The 26,094-nt window shown below is 36.8% G+C and overlaps 1 non-coding gene across 1 annotated transcript; it reads left to right on the top strand.

Moving 5' to 3' along the window:
• The first annotated feature begins 22,953 nt into the window (after positions 1-22,953).
• LOC114623238 lies at positions 22,954-23,085 on the top strand. The gene has a single exon (XR_003711735.1). It is a non-coding gene; the product is annotated as a small nucleolar RNA SNORA17 (small nucleolar RNA).
• The last annotated feature ends 3,009 nt before the right edge of the window (positions 23,086-26,094 follow it).

The following is a 26,094-nucleotide window of genomic DNA, read 5'->3' as shown; positions in this document are numbered from 1 at the left end:
AGGTGGAGTGGTCTTGAGACGGCCCCTCCTTCAGTTTCTGTCCCTCACTTTGTCTCCATATTTGCTCCCTTGAGTATTTTGTTGCTCCTTCTAAGAAGGACCGAATCACCCTCACTTGGTCTTCCTTCTTTATGGGCTTCATGTGGCCTGTGAGTTGCATCTTGGGCATTTCAAGGTTCTAGGCTAATATCCAATAATCAGTGAGTGAATACCATGTGTGTTCTTTTGTGATTGGCTTACCTCACTCAGGATGATAATGAGCTCCTCAAAGTCAATTTTAACTTTACAAAATTGTAAATTTTATCATCCTTGATCAATTATTATAAAATATTTTCATGTTCAGGAAAATATAAAATCTTATAATATTCTTATATGATAATAAGTTCATAAGTATCCTTCTATACTAATTTAAAAGCTGGGATTCATGTTTGTCAGTATTCAAATTAACTAGATTTGGTGTACGTTGGTCAGGCCAGTATTAGTTAGTTGTGCTGTTATGGAGACAAAATAGGTCACACAAGTAAAGTGAAGAAGGAATGTGCGGTGCTTTGAAGGAGAACAGTCCTTAAGCTTATATATTGAAGGTTTATTAATCAGAGAGTGGAACTGTTTGAGAAGGATTTGGAAGTGCGGCTTTGTTATAGTAGGTTTGGTCTTGTAAGAAATGTTTCATTTCGGGTAGGATTTGAAGTTTCAAGAAATCCCTCTCCCTCTTTGTGCCTGCTGTCTGTGGATCAGGATGTAGCTTTCAATTACTTCTCTAGCTCCATGTCTGCCTGCTGCAATGTCTCCCTCCAACCATGATGATCATAGATAAAACTTCTGAAGTTGCAAGTAAATTCCTAATTAAATATTTTCTTCTATATGTTGCCTTGATCGTGGTGCCTCCTCACAATATTAGAGCAGTAATTAATACAGAAAGGTTTCTTTGGACAGGCTATCTCAACAGAAACAGGAAGTTTCTGTTGGAAAAGAAATGTAGGCAGACACTCAAGACAACTACAACCATAGTCAAGATGCAGAGAGACAAATAATGCCACTTAGCTGTTTTTTCCTTTTTTATTCAGTCCAAGACCAAAGCCCATGGAATGTTACTGCCCACATTTAGGCAGTAACTTACCATTTTGGCTGACTTAATCCATAAAACCCACTATATCTATGCCTAGAATTTTGTTTCCAGGGTGTTTCTTTCTTTCTTTTATTGTAATAAAAACATTGTTTAATTTTTAAAATGAAGATAGAGTGTTGAATTTGTACTACATTAAATTGGACATGTTTAATTTATATCACGTTAATTTTAAAAGGACAAAGTCTAAGTACACCAACTTCCAGACTTACTTTGACATATATTCTCAGTCCATTTGGTACAAGGGGAATGTCATGGTACTGGCTGGCTGACAGAATTTCCATACATAAAAAGGGTTTTATATTTGGCATAATGGATAATACAATATGTTACATAATAATATAGTGCTGCCACCCAGCACAGGTGTCCTCCTATTGCCCAGCTGTGGGACAGGGTTTCAGAGACTGACCTCTTTAATTGACACTGTAGGAAACTCCTAGAGGCCCGTGTTGCTTAAACAATATGTCCTCACCATGGACACGATGACAAGTGCAGTACAAATCACCTTTAAAACTTGTAATAATCCTTGATCCTTTATCTCTGCCTCTGATTCCTTTTCTGTCTAGATCAGTGTCCTCTGGATCCAGGTGACTCTGCAGTCAGAACCATTTTCTCATTCACATGTAGATAGCAATTTTTTTTTCAGGAATGGTTTGACAGTGGAGCTATTTGTGCCCTTTCTTTTCAGCCTTGGGAGCTCTGTAAGTGTTAGTTTTCCCTTGGTATCCTCCAAATGATTTGTGACAAAACCCATAATATGCTGTTATTTCTTTAATCGAATTGTCTCAATATCTTAAACAAACGCCCAATATTACCCCCTTTGCTTTGTCTTCTCCTTTTATTAGTTTTAAATTAGCATTGACCTAAGTAGTATTGAGAATTCTATGAAATTCTTTTCTAACACACAAATACTGCTCTAGGTTTTAAAAGGAGGGTTAGGTTGCAGATCGTGGGTTCCCAGGATTCCACTATTCCAGGGTGTTTCTAAATCTCTTCAAGTTAACAGTTACGGTTACCTGATTAAGTTAATCATGTTAATCAGTTAAACCATGTCTAAGACTTACTGTGTTATACTCTAAAGAATATGTGGGTGTGGTAGCTATTCTTGGGCTGAGTAGATATATTAACTTTACATTCAAAAGAAGACAGTTCATCAAAAATCAAATGATTCAAAAAATTAATGGTTACTTAATATCTTAGTTAGCATTTCCATTGCTGTATAGAGACACCTTGACCAAGGCAATTCTTATAGAAGACAACATTTAGTTAGGCCTGGTTCATAGCTTCAGTCCATTATCATCAAGGCAGGGAGCACGGCAGAGTCCAGGAAGACATGGTGCTGGAGAAGGAACTGAGAGTTTTACATCTTGATTCAACTTCAGACAGGATCAGACTGTCTCCTAGATAGCTAGGTCTCAAAGTCCAACCCCAGAGTGACACATTTCCTCCAGGAAGGACACACCTACTCCAACAAGGCTTCACACTCCCTGGCCCAAGCATATTCAAACCATCACACTTAACAATGAAAAATTATCATGTAGTATTATATTTATTTCAGTTCTACACAATGTATGTAATGGTAAAATGTAAGCAAATTTCTTATGAGATAGAAGCCCATATTAAATATAATAAGGCATAATGAAGGACAGTCCTGAGTTGGGATAAAGAAGAGATAAATAGGAAGTCAGCGCTAATATCTGAAATTAATGAAGCAAATCATAAGCATATAGAAACAGGATTTATTATTTGATAGTGAAGCATCTAAAAGGGCAGAATTGAAATCTGCTTCCTACAGGAGAATCATCAGTAGCAAGCGATTACTCAACTAAGAGAAAACATTCATGGGGAGAATCATCTCAACTCTGGTTCCTAAAGTAGATTTAAAGATAAATATTTTTTGCTCAAATGTCAGTGTTCTTATTTCATCCTGGTGATCGGAACACAACAACCAAGAGTATGTCATATCATGGTGACTAGGAAATTGAGAACAGAGAAGTCTGGGGCCATGCTATATTTAAAGTTTATTTATCTATTTATTTATTTCCATTTAAACATTTATTTTGATTCTATCCTGATTCTCAAACACTGCGATGATGCTACATTCAGGATGGCTCTTCTCCTCCTCAATTAATCTCTGAACCTCCGCTCACTCCCACTAAGCTTTTCATTCACAGTCTCTTAAGTAATTATAAATCCAGTCAAGTTTTAGTGAACATTAACCCTCAAGACTATTGTGACCTCCTATCTTACAAATAAAGAAAAAGAGTGAATTAGGAAACAGTAAGTATACCAACAGTCTCAGAGATTGCAATGCCTTTGTTCTTAAATTGCAGATAATCAGCCATGCTAAAATATTAAAGCAAACTTAACTATTTGTTTAAAGGTAAGCAAGAATATTGATATTCAAAAATTCTTTCTGATGTACTTAATAGAGGAAAGAGTATTGTTTGGTTTTGTGTTTTATAAAACAAGCACAGCTTGTAATCATGATTGATGCACTGTTGGATTCTAGATACAAACACTTCATTTAAGAATCTTTTGTATCAATATTCATAAGTGAGATTAATGTGAAATTTCCTTAGTACAATTTTTGTGAGGACCTTAGACCAGCGTTTTACCTGATTTATGAAAGCAATTTGAGAGTTTCCCCTCTTTCCTATGGTCCGACATAGATCTGTATTAAGGAGTTAAATACTTCCATAAATACAACTTAAGTATGTCTTGCAGAGAACTAGGGCAGATCATTGGGCAGATCAGTATCAATCTCTTTTTGTTTCAACTTCATAGTCTCAAGTGAGACTTAAAATTGATGCATAAACACTGTAGGTAGAATGCCCCATTTATAAGAATCCACACTTACTTCAGCATACACAAAGCACTTGGCTGGAATTGAGATGAGTCATTATTAGACTTTATATCCTATTAGAGATCTTGTTTCATAAAATCTGAAAGAAGAGTTATGAGAAAGAAAATCTTAGTATGAATTTTTTTCTATGACATACAGTGGATGAGATTTTCTATTTCAATTAGCATGTTATAATACTAAGCTGTACATTAATATGAATAATCTTCATGGGGTTGTATATATTAAAATAAAGAAACACTATATCATAAAAATTATTTTTAAACTTTTTTTTATTTGCATCCCAAATGTGGCCCTATCCTTGGTCCCTCCCATTAGAGACGCTACTCCCAACTTCTCCCCTTCTCCTCTGAGAAGGTGGAGGTCCCTTGAGTATCTCCCCACCATGGCACATCAAGCATCTGCAGGATTAAGTTCTTCATTTCCCACTGAGGCCAAACAAGGCAGCCATGGAGACTGAGACTGGGCTGCATTTGTGCCAGGGACCTTGGTCAGGCCTGTGAATGCTCTTTGGTAGGTGGCTCAGTTTCTGAGAGTGCCGTGATGTCCAGGCCAACTGACTCTGTTGATCTTCCTGTTGGGTTCCCATCCCGTTCAGAGTCTGCAATCCTTCTTTCAACTCTTCCATAAGAGTACTTGACCCCTGTCAAATGTCTGGCTGTGGGTACCTCCATCTGTTTTAGTCAGCTGTTGGGTAGAGCCTCTAAGAGACCAGACATGCTAGGGATCTGTCTGCAAACATAATAGTGTAATTACATCATCTTCCCCCTCCTCCTTATGACCTTTATCATACCTTCTATTCTCTTTCAAATTCATAGTCTCTTTTTTAAAAATGTTGTTTTAAAATTTAGATATACATATATGCAAATAAATATATAAAAGCGTCTGCCCAAAGCTCCAGTTAAGATTTAGTTCAAGATTTTTTAGAGTAGGGTAGAGAGGTGAAAAGAAGATAAATAAGAGATTTAAAAACTTCATTGTAATGTTAATTATACATGGGAATTATTTTGAGAGTTGACATAATTACTTCAAAACACATTAATTAATACCTAGATATACTGAAAATAACAGTATGCTGCCAGAATTATTGTAAAATGTTAAGTCTCATTATTTACAAATTACATTCTTTTCAACACCCTTCTTTTTGTGGTAGATTGTTTAGCATGTGTTTGCCCACTGAGTATCTGAATGTAGAGGATGAAACACAGTGTGAACTTAAGTAGCTAAGAATAAACAGCTTACATGGGAAAGTCTTTTCTCCCTTTTTTATTTTTGCCTAGTTATTTACATTTTCATATTGAAGGCTAATCAAAGTGACAGATGATATGCAGAAATTGTGCTCATGACAGCTACCTCCAGGTCATGTCTCATTAGCATATATTTGAAATCTCTAGTGAACAGATTCTAGTTCATTTATAAAATAATAGGCTTAAAATATTCCAAAAGAGAAATGATTATCAATTATATATTTATGAGATATATTAAGAAAAAGGTTATTAATATAATGAAGCCCTTGAATTATATTGATCAATACTTCTACTGTTGTTTATGTAAAATGATATTAAAACAACTTGATGTTATGACCTTCAAATATATTAAATAGGCATTGAATTAACATGAAAATAGACAAATATTCATGACCACTGAGAAAAAGTAATTCATGTTTGGGTTCTTATGGAGTTGTCTATAAGAAAACAGTGATAAATCTTTACACAAACATGAAGGAAGACAAGCAAAGTTCTATTTGCTCCTGTTGATGATGCAAGCAAGGAAAGACATTAATCTACAAAACCAGCAGTGATGACACTTAAGAGAAATAGACCATGTGATATTTCTCACCTTTTTTTTTTTATCTCTTCTTATAGTTGGTCAGTTGGCTTTAATAGTTTCTGCATCTGGAAGATTTCCTTAGATACTGAGAAGTATATAAGGGCTCTGATTGAGCTATGAGAAAATAAGGCTTCTAGGCAGCTAGTATATGTCTAGAAGACTATTTATAGGACTGTTTGAGTAAAGATGAAGGGGACTAAGCCAGAGAAATGATTCAGTGGGTAAAGGTGTTTACCACCAACTCTGAGGATCTGTGTTTGATTCCCAAAATCCACATGGTGGAATGAAAGATCTGTTTCATCTGACATACACGCATATTGACACATAGATACTCATCGGCACAAACACATCCACCAAGTATAAAAATTAACCTCAAACATACAAGAAAATTAGGGAAAATGTATTTCTTTGTGTCCCTCATAAAGCTGCATGAACTTTCCTGTAAGGTATTATAGAGATTGTAAAGTAGTAGAGATTAACACTTCAAAAATTAGCAATGTTCATGATAAATATTTTTGCAAATCCTCAGTTGATCAATTAGTCAGATTGACATATGTTGAGGAAGAAACATGCACACTTTGATGGAGGACATCAGATGATCCATTCAGGCCTTCTGAAACCCAGCCCTCAGGGCTAATTACATGTGTGATGATGGAGGTAGTTTTTATGGCCCTTCCCACATGCCGCATCTTTCTCTCCTCTGAAATGCCACAGCAATTTATCTCTGTCCTGCTTGTGCAGGGGATCATTATCTATACATTTTGGTTATGTTAATAACTCAAAGTTATTAAATATTCATTAGGTCCAACATTATTTGATAATGGCAGCCCCCTTTTTGTCTGTGACAGCTTCTGGAAAGATAGGAGACACCTGTGTACATTTCTCCCATTTATATAGTCTACACTTCTACGGTGAAGGATCGTTCATTTTGTTTCATTTTCTAAACAATATTCAAAAACAAGCTTATGAGATGAAGAATTGAAAGCACAAAATTGTGGGGTTTTTTTCTTGTTTTGTTTTGTTGTTTGGTTTTTTGAGACAGGGTTTCTCTGTGTAGCCCTGCCTGTCCTGGAACTCACTCTGTAGACCAGGCTGGCCTCGAACTCAGAAATCTGCCTGCCTCTGTCTCCCAAGTGCTGGGATTAAAGGCATGTGCCACCACTGCCTGGCAACAATTGTGGCTTTATAGTAGAAAATGTAGTGAAAGCATGCATTTATTGTGCTCTCTGTTAGTGTTGGCATCTGCATATATCTCATTCTCTTAGGCTATGGGATGCTTAGAATATCATTGATTCTATTGTCAAAGATAGTACAAGAATGTGTGCCAATGAATGTGCACACGAATCCCATTTTTGTTTTCTTTATCTGTCTTGATGGTAGGTCTGTATTGCAATAGCACCCTGATGTGCTATCTCTTTTCCCCTGTCATCTATTTTGCCTTACTTCTTTTTACCTTATGTTCCTAGAGAGTAGGTGTCTCGACAATGGTGATAGGTTGATTACACTCCATTTTGATTGTTTTCTCTTCATTTTTTTCTTTTCATTTGGCCACCATCTTTATGATCAGGTATCTTCTGCTGACATCAGGATGCCTTCATTGCAGCACTTATACTATTGCTGGATACTGCATGTTTTTGTGATGATTTCCTTTTCCCAATAAATATCAAGCTTTCTATGGCCCACTGTACAATATGATTCTTATGTTAACTGCAGACTTCTACAATAATGCCTGAGCCACATAACGACATTCATGTAATAAACTGAACAACAAGATAATTGATCAATGAAAGTTGCATATAGGATGGCATCTATCATCGTAATGTTTTACATTTCTCTTTCTAAGTTGTCTAATTCATCTTTCTAAAACTACGTTAAACCTACACAATTTGCCTGAGTCAAAATCCACCCATATTTTGTTAACTTTAACAAGCATAATATAATACAAAAGAAAAAAAGCAAATCAAATCAAATTAAAACCAAGGCAAACAAATACAAAACAAAAGAAAACAAAACAAAAACAAAACAAAAAAACAAAAACACATTGAAAACTTGAGATGATGTGGAACAATGAGCCAGGGAAAAATTTTCCTGATGACAGCATCTATCACAGGAGACTGGTGGAACCAATTCTGCAAAAACATCTCTCTGAAAGGGTAACCGTCTAAAGTGACCTGCTTAGTTTCTGACCTGAGGCACTGTATCAGTTCTGCTACTCTAGGTCCACTGTTTCAAAATTACAAGTATAATCCTCTTCATTTTTTCCTTTGATTTGCTTTTTCATTCCTTGGAATGGAAGATGGTCACTGCAGAATTATGGTACATGGCTTTCTTCAAGAGATTTATATTTGAGGTAAATAACATATACTAAAACATCCAGCCAATAATTTCCATAATAATATGCTCCCAGCTGATGTTATTGACTTTAAAATTTCTGAGGTGAATTTATTGTCAGTGCTTTTATGCCTAATTTCTTGATTTTACTGTAAGGTTTTTAGTTCAATTTATACAGTGTTCCATTCTTGCTTTTAGCCTTGGTTAATTTGATTTCACAAGAAAGTATGAATTCATTACATTTCTCCCCTTGTGTTCTAGATGAGTTTCCCCTATGAGGCTTTCCTTCTTAAAGACTTGCTAACAGCTGTTCTTTAAAATATTGCTGGTGGTAGAATTTAAAACAGTAGCTTTTGAAGCTGTCACAAGCTTGTTGGGAGTCTCAACAAATATCCAGCAATTATTCCTCCTGGGAAGTTCTATTATCGACTACACTGTTCAGCTTCTCCAATCCCTGCATAAACCATCAACACATGAGCTGGTGTGATATGTCATTTTTTGCCCACTTGTTCTAAGTATTTTTTCTCTTGGCCTGGTTCTGAGTTACCATAATTCTTACCGGGAAAGGAGTTGTTTGAACAGAAGGAAGCTTCCTCAACAGGGTAGACCAGCTCCAGTGAAGTAGGACTTGTGGTTTGAATATGTGTTCTATCTCCCTACAAAGATGCATCTGTTAAGGGTTTGATCCTTGAACTGATATCATGATAGTTCATGATCTAGTGGAAGAACTTTTCATAATAGAGTGGATGCATGAAAAGAAGTTGTTTTGTCATCTACACGAATCCCTGTCTTCCTGAATCAGATCTTATTTATAACAACACCTGGCATGATAAACTACTCTCATCAGAGGCCAAACCAATGGACCTAGCTGATGTTGGACTGTTTACTAATGTTTTTATCATCTTTTTTACTCTTATATATAGGCTTTCATTATTTTTTCCCCTTGTAGCATGAGTCTCACTAAGCAGAGTGGGCTGACCTTGAATTTACAAAGATCCAACTGTCTCTGATTCTCAGTCACTGGGATTACAGAGTTTGCCACCAGGCCTGACATGCTATTTGTCTTCTGTTGGTATCTTCCAGCTGCCAATTCTATAATGGAAAATTGTCTTAATTTATACCAACTATGTCTTTATGATTGCATAGTTTTATATAGTCATATTTTAGTGACATATCTACTTCCTGCCAAGCATACTTAGCATATATACATGTAAAAATAAATTCAAACCATTCAAATATTTCCTATAGAAACTTTTTCTTAGAAAAAAAGAATTACAGATAGCTTAAGATAAGAATATTTTAAATGTCTATACTTTTACTTTTAATTTTTATATTATAAAATGTTCAAGTTATACATTACATCTAGATTTGTACATAATAGACAAAGGCACTTTCAGTAAATAAATTTAGAAGAACATGTTACCATGCTCCTAATTTAGTATTGTATAAAGTTAAGAATATTAAAAACACAAAATTGCTATTTTCTAATCATCATTATTAGAAAAGAAGAATGATATTTTTTTATCATATCATAGAGGAGGTATAATTTTTAGAAATATTTCTTAGTGTTAAGATCAAGGAATATTTTTCAAACTCATTATTCTTTTCTTATTTTTATGTTTTTGAAATTATAAATATGTTATTTCCTCCTTCCCTTTCTTCCTTTAAAATCCTGAATGACCTCATCCCTCCATCATCTCTGAATTCATTCTCTTTCAAATTCATGGCCCCCTTTTCATTAATTGTTGCTTTATAAATGTATACATATCAACTATTTCATCTATTTCTAAATCTTTGACAGTATTCCCATAGAACTTTAATTTGGTAGATAACTTGGGCTTCCAAAATAACAGAGATAGAGAACAGCTGAGTTTACAGATAGTGAAGTCAATAGTCTCTGCATTCCTTCAGTCTATGTCACTACTGTACTGAGTGTCATGATACCAAGCCTTAGTTTATCGTCTTATAAGCACAGGACTGTATCTTCTTAATTGTAACATTTGCAAATGACAATGTAATGTCATTACAATGTCATAGCTGACGAAGTAACCTCAGGAATGATTTCACAGCAGAATCCATGAAATTGTTCAGTGGTTCCATTTTTGATCATGCTTCTGAGAAACCTTCAGCTGCAACTTCAAGTCAGCCAAGGGCTACACAATGCCCTACAGCTAGAATTAGATTTCAACGCCTCTTATGGTCCACTATCTCCTTCTAACCATCCCTTTTAAAGCTTGTACTTTATTCCTGATCCCAAACTCTCATCTGCCAAGTCAAAACCAAATACAGTAGAGGCTCAACTGTGGTTACAGATTCTCTGACTTTGCTGGAGTTCTCAAATGACAGCCACTTCCCTCTGCAAGGGACTAAAGGGAACTTCAGGAGAACAGCACTTTCTGTTCTCTTTTAAACTGCTGCGAAGGGGGAAATGTAGTTTGTCCAGCTAGAAGAACAGAAAACAATGAGGGACATTTGGTTTAGTTTTCTTGGATATTACCCTGTAATTTTTATGTTTACTAGAACTTCAGTGTAATTGGTTTTTCCTTTGTGTTTGCTAAAGCTTTGGAGGATCTATCACATCTAACAATCAAAAAGTTATGCTAAGCCGGGCGGTGGTGGTGCATGCCTTTAATTCCAGCACTTGGGAGGCAGAGGCAGGCGGATTTCTGAGTTCGAGGCCAGCCTGGTCTACAGAGTGAGTTCCCGGACAGCCAGGGCTATACAGAGAAACCCTGTCTCAAAAAACCAAAAAAAAAAAAAAAGTTATGCTAAAAAAGTCAATGATAATATCTTGAAATGAACCTACTATATTTTTATTCTCTAAGAGAGAGTTTCTTTAATAAAATGTCCAGTTAAATGAGAAGAAAGAGTGATAAGAAAACAAATGGATTACACACAGTATAACCTGCCAAGAACTGCGGCACAGTCATGGCTAGTTCCAAAAAGAAACACCATCCATCGCCTACACAATTTCACTGTGCAAATCAGTAGCACCAAGAGGCTAATTTGTGAAGCGTTTATAGGTTTATACAGAGTGTGCTATTGTTAATTTGTATTACATTTAATGTCATCCTATTTCCTATCAATCCACCCATTTCCAAATAGTGATTTTAAGCTTTTTTAATGGAAGCCCACCAAATAAGACAAATTCCAAAATTTAAATTCTATTCTTTTTACAAGAAAACGCATAACAGAAAAAACAAAATGTCATATAGAAAGACATTTTAAGGTACCAGATTTTAAAACTTCCCTTTTGAAATAACAATGATGAATAAAATTGTTGTTTCAAATCTTCTTTTAAATGGCAACTAATGACAATTGATCATAAGTATAGATGGAACTCAGTCACAGAAATTAACTTGAAAATTATTATGAAGAACTGTTTAATTTTATTTTAGAAAGAAAGAGCTGTGATTTAAAATATCAACTCAAGATGGTATTGTAGAGAAACCCAAGAAATTGTCTGAACCTGCAAGTATTTTCTTCTTCCTGCTTCATCTAAGAGTCAGTGTTCTACTTTAATTAATGTCATACTCAGATTTTCTAGAAGAGTGTTTTGCACTGTGGATATGCTTTAGTAGGCAAGAGTGTTCAATGTGAAATCAAGGATATCTGAGTTCAAATCCTAGTCCCATGTAAAAGCCAGACATGAGTGTGCGTGTGTGTGTGTGTGTGTGTGTGTGTAACTCAAACTTTGCATGGGAGCTGGGAAGGCCAGTGTGGGTGGAGACAGGTAGAACTCCTTAGCTAACCAGCTGAGCCAAAATGATGATCTTCAGGATTAATAAGAGACCCTGCATAAAAAATTAAGAGGGAGACGAAGAGAGATGTGTACATACACCACAAACGTACACATTAAAAAAATTAATATCTTCTATAAGCTCCAAAACATGATTTTTATTTGAAATAAATTGTAACAAGTATTAAACTTATGGCCCTTAGCCAGCGGGCACAGGGATTACAAGTGTGAGTCATCATCCTGTTTACTTACCTATGATGTGGCTTTAGTATCTCAAATTCAGGCTCCCATGCTTGTTTAAGAAAAGATGGTGCTACCTCTCCAGCCAATGTCTCACTTCTGAGAGTCTGGCTCCTGGGAGCAATGGAAACAGTTACCGAGTGAGGGCAGGGGCATACAAGAATCATGATCACAAAGAAATCAAGAACAATGAGAGATTTTAAACAGCTGTTGTTAAATTCCATACAAAGTGGTTCAGAAGGAGCCATATCCGATGACTGTTCTGGATGTGTGAATGACTGTGTTATCTTGATTCACCACTGGAGAATGACATAAGTGGAGAGGTGGTTTTCACTTATTATTTTTCTCCCATGTGATACTGAGTAGAGGCTGGAATTATGGAGAGCGGGCTTTGCCTGGATTATTCATGGAGACTGTTGAAACATCCATCAAGATACCAGGTCTGTAAGCTTAAACTCACCTCATTCACCCAGAAAACATTTCAAACACCTTTAGTTTGTAATAGCTGGGCTAATAGCTCAGCAAACGAACCACATAGACAGCTACAGTAAGCTCCTGAGGTTGCCAGACTGTTTGTATTTTTGAAAGTAATAAAAGCAGAGAGAGTCTGTGATGTTCTAAAGTTGAAGGGAAATGATGTCTGATTTTGGATTCCACTTCAACCAGTATTCCAAGTACTTGGCATGATAAACTGCCCAGATACTCCAACTCCTTGGTTATTGTTTTTATAAATGTCTGTAGCATCCTTACAACTTCTCCCAGAGTGTAACAATTAAAATATATTTAACATAAATATTTATTTATCATGCTGCAATAAATGCTTAATAAGTCTGTTGCACAAGTATGTTAACCCTCATTTTTTTTTTACATATGTGCCACAAGGCATGATGTCAAGGCAATAACTGTTTTAGCTTTTTTCCCCCCTTTTGCTTGTTAAGACAGGGTTTTAAAAAATGATTTTTTTATTGTATATTTTCTTTATATTTCAAATGTTATCTCCTTTCCTGGTTCTGACCCGCCTCCAACCCTCGGAAAACCCCTATCCCATCACCTGCTTCTATGAGGGTGCTGACCTACTCACTCCTACCTTCCCACCCTCCCATTTCCCTACACTGGGGCATTGAGCCTTCACAGGACCAAGGGCCTCTCCTCTCATTGATGCCAGACAAGGCAATCCTCTGCTACATATGTAGCTGGAGTCATGGGTCCCTCCATGTGTACTCTTTGTTTGGTGGTTTAGATCCTGGGAGCTCTGAGGGGATCTGGTTGGTTGATATTGTTGTTCTCCCGATGGGACTGCAAACCACTTCAGCTCCTTTAATCCTTTCTCTAACTCCTCCATTATTGACCCTGTGCTCAGTCCAATTGTTGGCTGCAAGTATCTGTTTCTGTGTTTGTCAAGCTCTGGCAGAGCCTCTCAGGAGACAGTAATATCAGGCTCCTGTCAGCATGCACTTCTTGGCATTCACAGTAGTGTCCGCATTTGGTAACTGTACATGGGATAGATCCCCAGGTGGGGCAGTCTCTGGACGGCCTTCCCTTTGGTCTCTGCTCCACACTTTGTTTTCATATTTGCTCATGTGACTATTTTGTTTCCCCTTTCTAAGAAGGACCGAAACATCCACACTTTGGTCTTCCTTCTTCTTGAGCTTCATGTGGTCTGTGAATTATATCTTGTGTATTGCGATCCTTTGGGCTAGTAACCATTTATCAGTGAGTGCATACCATGTGTGTTCTTTTGTGATTGGGTTACCTCATTCAGCCTGATATTTTCTAGCTCCAACCATTTGCCTAAGAATTTCATGGATTCATTGTTTTTTATAGCTGAGTAGTACTCCATTGTGTAAATGTACCACATTTCTGTATCCATTTTTTTTCTGTTGAAGGACATATGGGTTCTTTCTAGCTTCTGACTATTATAAATAAGGCTGCTATGAACATAGTGGAGCATGTGTCCTTGTTATATGGTAGAACATCCTTTGGGTATGTGCCTAGGAGTGGTGTATCAGGTTGTACTATATCCAATTTTCTGAGGAACCACCAGACTGATTTCCAGAGTGGTTGTACCAGCTTGCAATTTCACCAACAATGGAGGAATGTTCCTCTTTCTTCACATCCTCGCTAGCATCTGCTGTCATCTGAGCTTTTGATCTTAGCCATTCTGACTGGAATTCATATCATTTATATTGATCATATTTGCTCTACTCTTCCAATTCCCACTAGTCAGGCTCTCAGCAGAGGAAGGGGAACCAGGCAGGAAATTCACCTCTGAGAAGCTCCTGACAATTAATAGCTGCTGGGATGGGGGGCATTCACAGAGATGCATGCATAAAATAAAATGAATACATTTTTAAAAATTAAGAGAAGTAATGTATAGACAGCACAAAATCAAAATATGTTTGATGGACTATTAAATTGGTTTCTTCTTCTTCTTCTTCTTCTTCTTCTTCTTCTTCTTCTTCTTCTTCTTCTTCTTCTTCTTCTTCTCCTTCTCCTCCTTCTCCTCCTCCTCTTCCTCCTCCTCTTCCTCCTCCTCCTCCTCTTTCTTCTTCTTCCTCTCTCTTCTTCACATTAAAGTTATTTAAAATATGTGCTCCTTACTGTTTCTCTATATTTTGTTTTGTTTTCCTCTAATAAGCAATGTTTCATTTTTGCCCTTCTTTTACAGATTCTCAAGGCATTCAGCATTATATATTCTTTATTCAACATATGCCTATATTTCTTTTTACACAGATAAACACACACACACACACACACACACACACACACTCACACACATAGAAATTTAAATCTACATTTTGAATATGAGATAATGCATTTTTTCCTTGGATGCCACCCCTCACAGGGCAAGAAATAATGGGGGAAGGATTTTTAATGGTAGGACTGGGAGGAGAAGGGAGTACTGTAATCAGGATGCAAAGTGAATAAGTAAAATTAAATTATTGAAGAAAAAACATTTTTCTTTCTGAGCTTGGTTGATATTACTTTATATAATTACATCCAGTTACTATCATTTTTCTATAAATGCCATTACTTTATTTTTCTTACATAGGAATAAAATTCATATATATAATGTGTTGATGGATACCTTGGCTGGATTCATTACCTGGACACTATGAATAATGCAGCTATAATCAAATGCTCATGGTATATTAACTTAGCATATCTTTTTTGATATATACCCAACAGTAGCTTCTCATATGACAGTTATGTTCTGTTTTTAGTGTTTTTAGATAACCTCCATTTCCATAGTGGCTGCATACTTTTTTTTCAGCTATAATGTATACTCTTCCTCCCCCAGTAATGTATTTTAAATCTTTAGATTTTTTCTTGTTTTGCTTTGAGACAGAGTCCAGTTATTGCCAAGGCTAGACTCAAATTTGTGGTAACCCTTCTGCCTCTGCCCACTTAGTACTGGGAGTATAGGTTCACTCTACTATGCCCAGTTCCTTTTATATTCTTATCAGGAGGAAAAGTACTATGAACCAACTATTCACTTTTTGACATACATTATCATACTATCACACATCCTTAAATATCACTTATTGTGCCATACAAAGAAAATTGGCAAATCTTCGAAATGCCCAAGTTTTATTTCTGACCTTGCCAACTGAAATTTGGATTGAGTTTTCTGCAGTCCCAATATGTTTGACTTGGTCCTTAGCTGATGGCTCTGTGGAGTGGTGGTGGAATAGTTAATGGTCAAGTCTAGTAGAAGGAATTTAAACCAGTGGGAATCCTTTCTTATATGTGATTCTGGGATCCTGGGATCCTCTCCTGCCTCTCTGTTTTATATCACAGCTTCCATAAGCTGAGCTGACTCCTCAGCTACACACACTCATCATGAGCTCATCACAGGCTTAACATCAGTGAAGTCAATGTCTAATGGGCAGAAACCATAGTAAGACCCCAAATAAGCTTCTCCTTACCCACTAATGATTTCATGTATTTCATTACAGTGACAGAAAGAGTTTAAGGTGCTCATTGACATCTGTGTGAGTTTCTAGGAAACATTCCTTATCACCGGGAAACATAAAAGACACATTTACTCATTTACAGACTTGTTGCCATAATTTCTTGTGGCAAAATCAAGTTATTAATAATTACTTCTTAGTCTGTTTCACTGACTTCATCTGATTTAGGAGAATTAGGAAAACAAAACAGCTTACAAATTATAAGGACAAGAGAACCTCGACTCACATGGGCAATTACAAACACACTGTCAAAAGCATCAATGTATAGATGTCCTTTAGAAAACAAAAAAAATGCATATTAAGAAATGTTAAAATGGGTAAATTGAGAAGCAACTGGTAAACAATTACTGTTAGTAAGTAATTTCTTTTCCATTACAAGAGCCATAACATTTTATCAAAAATGAAAAATGAAATTAAAATCATTACCTTTTTTAATGTATTGGGCCCCTGGGGACATTGCATGGCACAGCACACATATGGAAAGGTCAAAGGACAAGTGTGGGAATCACTTCTCTATTTGGAACATTTTGGTTTAGAGGATTGAACTCAGGTCTCACCCATAGCTGAAAGTACCTTTAACCAGCAAACAATCTCATAGGCCCATTTTATAAATTTCCATTTAGAATTGTAGAAACAAGGAAGGTAGCTTCATCGTCACATAATTGTCTAAAGAGACAGAAACTCATGTTTTTACCCTAGAGTCTAATGTAATTGCTAGAACAAATCCTGCACCAGGATGTAGTCTATCAATTTCCAACTTGCAAACTCATTTTTCAAATTTGTTAAATGTTTAGGATAATGAGACAGAAATTTTTTTATGAAATAAATTACTATGATTAGTTACTTTTTTTGGAGAAGTTTATACATCACTTGCATAATGGTTTTAACTATGAGGATGATGAAGGAGGGAGAGAGAAAGAGACAGACAGAAAGACAGAGAGAGAGAGAGAAAGAGAGAGAGAGAGACAGAGACAGAGACAGAGACAGAGACAGAGACAGAGAGAGAGGAGATATTAAATAGTTCTTTCTAGACAAGAAAAAAGACTGAACAGTCTATGATGAAGGACTGTGTAGATCCCTGGGAGATCCTTGACCTCATGAAGGCTGGACGCCCCAGGGGGTGGGAATTTTGAGGATGGGGAAGTGGGAGTGGGGAGGGTAGGAGGGGGTTACATCCACGGAGAAGAAGGAGGAGGGGTAAGGGTATGGGGGGTTCCCGGGTGGGTGAGGGATGGGGTAAGGGGATAACATATGAAATGTAAATAAAATATCCAATAAAAAATAAATAAAAAAAAAGAGTTACAAGAGCAAAATAAAAAAAAAAAAGAATTCAGTAATTCACACTGGCTAGTTTTTATCTTCAGAGAGTCATAGAACCGGTTGTCAACACTTGGCATGTCACACAGTCAGAATATGCAAGGGATTGGTAACTCTATAAAGGTAAGATTCATAACCTATCCCTCTCATATGATCAATGATTATTTTAAAATTACTAGCTGGAGATAATCACCCGTATGATCCATTAGACTTTCAGCCTTCTTCCTAAACGCTGTTAGAAATGGGAAGGGCAGCAAATTAATTCTCTCTGGTATTTCATTATTTTCTTGTCACTCGTTTCATTAGTTATACACTATTCCACATTGGTGTCAATGACACAAAGCTAATTTCTTGACATACACTTTTTTATGGCCCTCTTGAATTGTACTCATTATGGAAAATGGGCTGAATTTTTTATTGGTTTATCCTCAATGAATGATTATATTGAAATAATTCACTTTGTTGCCAAGAAGCATGTGAATTCCTAAAGATATGGTTTGAAGGAATCCAATTTTCCAGTATTTGATAGACAATGCATTTGAATAATGCAGTCATGGTAGTCATGGGAATCCATCTCCACTACTACCTTCAACATGAAGGTAATTTGTACACTGTAATTTAAAGGTATTCCATATTTTAACTATCAACAGAAAGGACATTTAACAGAATAGAAATACCTTAAAATATATAATGTGGGAAATTTGCCTAAAATATATACAACAAAATATATTTATAAAAATGTTTAAAAAGTTGTAACATTCCGAAAGTGTCAATGCATTAAAGTCTGGAAATAGAAATGTATTTATAGTATTACATACAGTACATTGTAATAGATAAACATTATATCATAATACATTCTTTATCACTTGGCATGTGTTTAAACAAGCAATTTATTGGTTACATAAGTTGTGCTATGCTGTATTGAAGTGGCACTCTATTTCTATTTTGCAGGTGTTATGATTAGTTTGGATTGACTTGTTTGTAATAAGCTGTGGTGCTTAGGAGGAAATCCAGAACCTGTTCTATGTGAGGCAAGAGCTCAGTCATAGCACTACACCTAACCAAACTTATGCTTTTTTATTACTAACAGTGATTTGGATTGACAGATCTGAAGTGTATTGAATACAATGTTATACTTTTTATAGGTATGCAATTGTTAATGATTAAATTAGATGTAAGAATGGAGGTCAGAATGTGGAGAACAATCAGGCTATCTCATATACTTAGATGTCATAGAAAAATGTGCTGCAATAACATAATTACCTCCTCCAATATTCCTTCTCAAAGTATCCACCATCACTGCCACACTGAGACCCGTGAACCCAGCAACCCAACAATGAAACATAGAGAGGAAAATACATATATATGAAACTGATTCTCGATATTCTCTCTCTCTCTCCCTCTCCCTCTCCCTCTCCCTCTCCCTCTCCCTCTCCCTCTCTCTCTCTCTCTCTCTCTCTCTCTCTCTCTGATAATTAGTGTGTGGTGTGTGTGTGTGTGTGTGTGTGTGTGTGTGATAAGTAGCATGTATGTGCTTGATGGTGGTGTCTCAAGACTCTAACACCTTATTTTTTGACACAGGAATGTTCAATGGTCTCCAGCTTTACAACATATCAGATAGGTTGAGCTGGGTTGTCTGAGACTCCAGGTTTCTTCCCATCTCTTCTTCTGGCACAAGGCTTATAAGCATGTGTGGTCATGCTCAGATGTTCAAGGTGGGTAGTAGCGGTTGAATTCAGGTCCTCATGTTCCCGATAAACTCACTTTATCCACGAGCCATCTCTCAAGCCCCTCAATGTGTTTTTGAGCAGCTTATTATTGAAAGATGAATCTTATTAACTTGGCAAGTCATTTTTATTTTGACTTTAGTGACACACAATAATGTTAGTACATATTGGTCTGGAAATAAGTATTTGGAAATTTTTTTAAAAAGCTTAGTTATAAATATATTTCCATGGAGAATATTCCTGGCATTCAAATTATAACACTATCAGAGCTGTTGATGCTAAATAAGGCTTAATTTTTTTCTGATATAATTTTTTTTATTGCAAAACATGTGAGTGTTTTTGCCTTTACTGTAAGCAAAGATGAAGGCTCTAATTTTGTTCGGTCATTTTTAAATTGCTTATGTAAAAAGTTATATTGCCATTTTCTCAAAGAGTGGAGATCATCACTCTGCTTTTTATTAACACCATTTCTCTACTACTGTGTCATTAAAGACTGTTTAACAAAAAGTAGGAATTTGTCATATATATATATACATATATGTATATGTATATATATATACACACACATGAAAATATCTGCATGCATATACACATATATATGTACACACATATGCATATCCATGTGTGCAAATGGACACATGAATGCATCAATATCTATATCTATATCTATATATATCTATATATATCTATTTATATATCATCCAGTTATTTATTATCAGCCTATGCACATGTAGGCATTTGTGCTATGGTGCACTTGTAAAGGTCTGGGGACATGTTGCCATGTGGTCAATTCATCCTATTATCATGTGGATTCTGGGAATTGAATTCAGGTCTTTGAAATTCATAGCCAAGGCCCTTACTAATGGAGTCATCTTTCCATCACCTGATCTTTTTCTTTTCATTGAGGATACATAGTATTCAACTACATGTATTCATTTGAACTTTGAACATTTTTTTTCACAAGGTAGACAAAAGTACTTGCTGCAGTGGAGAAATAAGAGCTATATTTTAGGCTCAGGCTGCATCAGATCTTTATTTATGTAACATCCTGAGTATAATTATTTGCTTTATGTTTCAAAGTGGTATTGCAAGGAAGTAGCAAACTGCTGAGGAGGAAACGGTGGTTTTTCCATTAGTAATATGGTGTTTAAAAATCTGATTTTATCCATTAATATCTTTCAATGCTCATCAAATATTCTTTTATATGAAAATAATGCCAACAGAATCATTATATCAGTACTGATATTTAGAATCTAACATGTATTTAGAGGCAGGGGGACCTTCCTGTTATTGATATTCAATTTTCCATTGGGAGCTGGAGATATTTCCTTAACAAATCTCATTTGTTGGACAATAATGACACCCGTCATTGTTAAGAGACTTAGAAATGATGTACAAGATGAGTAACATGGTGGATATCACAAATGTTTATAATATGTTGAAAATTACCATGATGCATATTGTTAAGAATTTTGAATCATGCTTGAAATCTAGCTTAATAAAGCCATTTGCAATTTCTTCCCTCTGTAATATCCAAAAATACAATACCAAAATTTGAAAGTGTCAGAGAAAGGGCAAATTTCCTGGAAAGCAAAAGAATCAGATCTAGATTCAATTACTAGAACTCCCCCTCACCTGCTATAAAAAAAGCGAGTAGAACTGTGATGTAGACAGTCTAACCTAATCTCTAAGCTTCAGGCCATTGAAACACTCAGTCTCAAGGAAGGCAATGGAATTTCTTCAGATGACACCTGAGATTATGCTATGTTCTCCACATGCAGTTCTGATCAGTCGGGACACCATTTACAAAATCTGGGCAAGTTCTAACCAGGTCATATCCTAGAAGGGGAGGGTTATTTATACAATTTTAACTTGTGAATATTGCACACACCAAATACATGGAATAGTTTCCTGTCAATGAGTGGTTACTGTAGTGTTCCTTCTTCCTAGCATTCCCAAATATTCAGGGTCAGTGACAGCAGCTAGAGAAACATGCACATGTCTCCATACATGTCCTGCTGATTTCAGAGGATAGGTTTCCTTATACTTGGTTTTGCTTCAGTGTTAACCCTCACCAAATTTCAAAGGGAAAGAAAGGCCTATTGTTAAAGCAGACTCTGCTTTCACTCATCATGTGGCCCTGCCACCCAGTGTCAAAAAGACTTCCTGGAGGATCCATAGCAATTCTGAAGATATAAACTCTTGAGAAATTAACTTTGTCAATGAACATAAACATGTTTTGATAAAACACAGAATAATATTTTATATGTAAATGAAAAATGACTTTTCAACTGAATTGCTCTTACATAACTAAGTTTTTCATGCTTATAAGATTGATGAGTTTCAAGAAATGGTGCACAGGCTCTCAAGAAACAAAATGTACATACGCATACGTTGCATGTCTTTCACAGGAGGTGAATGAGGAAATCCAAATCTTAAGTCAAATGGAAATAAAAAACAGTTTGGGAATTTCATGGCTTATTACTTTAATAAGCTACTTTAACCAAAACATCTTTTTAAATTTTTTTTTTGTTAAAATTAAGTAGTCTGATGTTATTCATTTTAAACTTAAACAGCAGGTAAAAGTGTCATTAATCATGTAATGTTAAGTGAACATAAACTCAGTATTTCCAAGAATGAAAAATGAAGAACAAATACCTCACATAATAATGACAACGATGACTTTTAGAAGAAATATCACAAGAAACAGAGCTGGAATTTACAACGTGAAGCAATTAAGAGCTAAATTAAATCAACATTGTTAGCCCTCCAGACAGAAGGAATCCTCTCCCCTGACATGCCTGGCTGTTATTAAACCAAGTAAGGAGTTTTGTGTATTCATAACTTAGCCATTGGAAACTAGTCAGATTGGGAAACAGAAAGATTTATTTGGGGAGTCTTTAGGGTTGACATTTAAATCTTTAAACATAATCAAGTGAAAATACAAACGTATAATTTCCTTGGGTGTTAGAAGTTAAAACCAAGGCAAAATTGGGTTGAGGGGGTCATTTTAGAGTTAATTATTTTACTTGCTTTCTGTCTTGTACCATCATTGTTTGTAAAGAGGATATCATGCTTCATAAATCTTTTTACATATTAAAAAGCAAACTCAAACCTACATTTAAAAATCATTGTTCTGAGGAGAAAGGGAGAGGGGAGAGGGAAACATGGGTGAAGACATGCGCATGTCTCTAACAGTCAAAGGAATAGACAATTGCTGGTACAAAAGAAGGATATGGACCACTTCCTGTCAAGAGCATGAGTTCAATGTGTATCACCAGGGAAGAATGTTCTTCACTACATGTAGGCTTATGGTGTGGAATAGAACTTGGCTTGTTCCCTTTCAAATATCAAGACTAAGACAGCAAGCTTCCTACACACCTTAGGGGAAGCAGTGACATGAGGGCTGACATCTTCTTATAGTTGTATTCCCATTTCAGCTCTTCAACCTCACCTTGGCAGAGATAGCAGAGGGTTGTTTTGCATTTTGTCTGAGATGACTTATAAGGATATGAGGAAAGAAAACTTAGATTAGAGAATCTCTGATTATTAGGTTCTCAGTGTCACAGCTAAGTCAGGCAGGAAAATTAAAAAAAAATTCTACTAAATTCTCTGGCTAAGGAAATTTTCGGTCCTCCTCACACATTTTTTCTTTGTCTAATGGCACATGAAATGATCTGAGGATAATTTTTCTGTACTGAAACGACAACAACAACAACAACACTACTTACCTTACTACAGGAGCCTTGACATAATTCCCACCTTATTTTCCTTTTGAAATGTATTTTTAAATATACATTTTATCTCCTGTCCCTAGAGGCATTGCAGGTATAGCTTCTTTGTCACAAGTGTCTGTGTAGGGGGCACAGGGGAGACAGGGTGTGTACATACTCAGTATTCTGACCTATGAACATCTGAATGATTAGTAGACTAACAGTCACTGATAGAAGAAACTGATCCTGAGACAACCAGTAGTCTAGCACCAGACTGACCTTGATGGGCTCTCATGACAGGGAACAATCTGGAGCCTAGAAGAACCCTACCTGAGACTGTGAGCCCCAGAGGGAGTGAGCCTGAGACAACCAACACTCTCAATGGACCACATGGATGGGCAGGGAGAAGAGAAGGCCACCATACTGTCAACATGAGACCTAGAAAGGGAGCTAGCTGAAATGATCTAAGTCTGATGCTGCACAAGCTCTAGGGGACAGACTATGTCCACGGTGACCCCTGCAAGGAACCATAAGTCAAGTACAGGGTGTAGCCTTTCTTAGACCACTCATGAAATGACTCCAGACACACAGAGACCCCAGGTGCCACTAAGAGAAGTAAGTAAGTGGTGGATGAAATGAGAAAGAAACAAATGGATGTGGAGACAATGGAGAGAGGCAGAAATGGAGAAAAAAGAATAGTGAGCAACAGCCTGATGTGAGTAGCCAGTCATGCTACTTAGGATCATTGTGGAGTCCTAGCCCGTGCTGCCACCAGAAAACTCATCTGAGTCCGTGGCCCTCCAGGAGCACTGGTCTGTTGCCATCAAAGGTCAGGCAGATATCACTAGTCTGGACTGCTGCTTAGGAATATATTTTTGTCTGAGGCTATGAAGAACTGTCCCCACTCCTCACCTGAGCATCATGGGAAATCTATCCCTGACTGCAGAAAGCAGCAGAGTTGACCATTTCCCTAGCTAGCTGCAATACTTGGAAGAACATTTCAGTGAATTACAGATGCTGAGTGTGAGCCAGCCCTGATGATATAAATGTGGGAGAGATGGTTCTACAGTTCATGGACAGGAGAGAGATAGCATTATCTTCTTCCCTCACCTCTTATCACCAGTGGCAGGAGGGGAACTTGGTCCTGAGGTCATGAGAGCAGGAGAGACAGCCTTGCCTTTCATTGGCTGCAACACTCAAGAGAACTAGCTTTTTACTGTAGACTTGATCCTGGTTGGCAGGGTCTTGAACAAGCCAATCCTGAGGTATAAGCATGGGAGAAGTGGTCTTGCCACCTTTCTGAGGTATGGTGGCATGGGCAAAAGAGAGATGTCACTCCACTCTCAATCCTTGCCAACAATGGTAGGCAAGAAAGCTGGTATCAAGGCCATCCAAGCAGGAGAGCTGTCTCTCTCCCTCACCTGAGTACCATAGTACAGCTGGCCTTGGATGTGGGGTTGAAGACAAGCAGGCCCCCAGAGGATGGGAGAGCCAGCCTTGCATCTTATGTGCTGGGAAGCAGTTAGAATGAGAAAGAAAATCTCTCCTCTCCTGCCTCGTCACTCACCATCTATGGCAGGTAGAAGAGCTGGCTCCCATGAGTCTGGGAGAAATGGTCATGTCCTCATTGCTGACACACTCAGCAGAGTAGGCCCTACATCTCACCTGGGCAGCAAGATATAGGTGACTCTGGTTGCAGGGGCTGTAGGGGAGATGTCCTGAAGGCATAAAAGCAGGAAAGCAGGAGAGTTGTCCAGCTCAGATACTTCTCAGGCATAAATCCAGAGCATTGACTTGGCCCACCTTAACATATACCCCATCAATGAACTGCTGGAATGCATGATGGAGCTTGTCCTAGAAATCAAACACTACAAGATCTCCATGACAACTAAAGGATACCCAAGAGAAGTCCCAGTGAAGTTCCAGTATTAATAGTATATCAGAAGCCAGAGGCCTTGTACCAGACCAATGAGTCATTGCAAAGAACATTTGTATGCCAAGAAGTTTGGACAGAAAAGCGTATATTGTGGGACACACTGTAATATCCTAAAGCTTCCTCAATGAGAACTTTTTTCCTCTGTTGTGTGAAAGGTTGCAAGGTTAGAGGGTGAGTATGAGAAGATAGAAAAGTAGTAGGATTGGGGCGCATAGTGTGAAATTCACAAGGAACCAGTAACAAGTTAAAAACATTGTTTTATAGAATAATAAAAACATATTATTCTACAGAAATCTTGCATGCACCCATATCTATGTATTATCTTGAGTAAATGGTATCTTCAGAGGGCAGAAGAATGTGCAGAATTCCCTTGAAAGGAAGTATAAACAGTTGTGAGCAGCCATTAGGTGCAGAAAACCAAAGCTTGATCTTCTACCCAGGAATAGGTGCTCTTAATTCCTGAGCAATCCTTACAGACCTTCTCTTATTTTCTTAAAATATATCAGCACATAATTGTCAGAATAATTTGTATGCTATGATGTGATATTTTGTTACATGTAGCTTGGTCACCCAAAGCAGAAAGGAAAAATAAAGATACAAACTTATAGATATTAGACACTAGAAATTCTACTAAAAATTATTATAGCTAATAATGCAGGAAAAGTGCAAGATAAAATGATCATGAACCCCCCCTCAAAAAAAAGTCATTGTTCTATTATTGTCAGTGTAGAAATCAATTTCAACGTGGAAGGGCTTATCTAGGTTTGTATTTCTTAATGTGTGTGTGTGCGTGCACGTGCATGTATATGTGTATCTGTACACTTACACACATATATATTCATTCCAATATGTAAATACAGAAGATAACTTCAGGTGTTGACTTCTCATTGTTTGAGACAGGGTCTCTTGGATGTTTACAACTCTATAAATCAACACAACTGAGCTTCAGGATACTTTCCTGCTTCCATAGTAGCACCAGATGACAGAAACGAACTACATCCTCCAGTTTAACCAGGTCCTGGGGAATCTGAACTCAGTTCCTCAATTCATGTACAGTAAATGCTTTACCCAATATGCTATCTGCCTTATATTAAATGTAAATTTTCTGTGTAATTTGTTTTGTTCTTTCCAGTTGCCTCATTCAAGGAGAAAGAAACAATCTTCTGAAGATACTAAATCTTAATTTTAATATGATTACAAAAATCACATCATCCCAACAATTATAACAGAAACAACTGATTACAAAGATGACCTTTTGGTTGGAATAAAATGTATCATTTAAAGTCTAATAAAAAGAA

The sequence above is a fragment of the Grammomys surdaster genome, unplaced genomic scaffold, assembly GCF_004785775.1.
Source record: "Grammomys surdaster isolate TR1022 unplaced genomic scaffold, NIH_TR_1.0 194, whole genome shotgun sequence".
In the NCBI taxonomy this organism is placed as follows: Eukaryota; Metazoa; Chordata; class Mammalia; order Rodentia; family Muridae; genus Grammomys; species Grammomys surdaster.
Note: the sequence above shows the minus strand (reverse complement) of the source record. Positions and strands in the feature narration are given on the sequence as shown.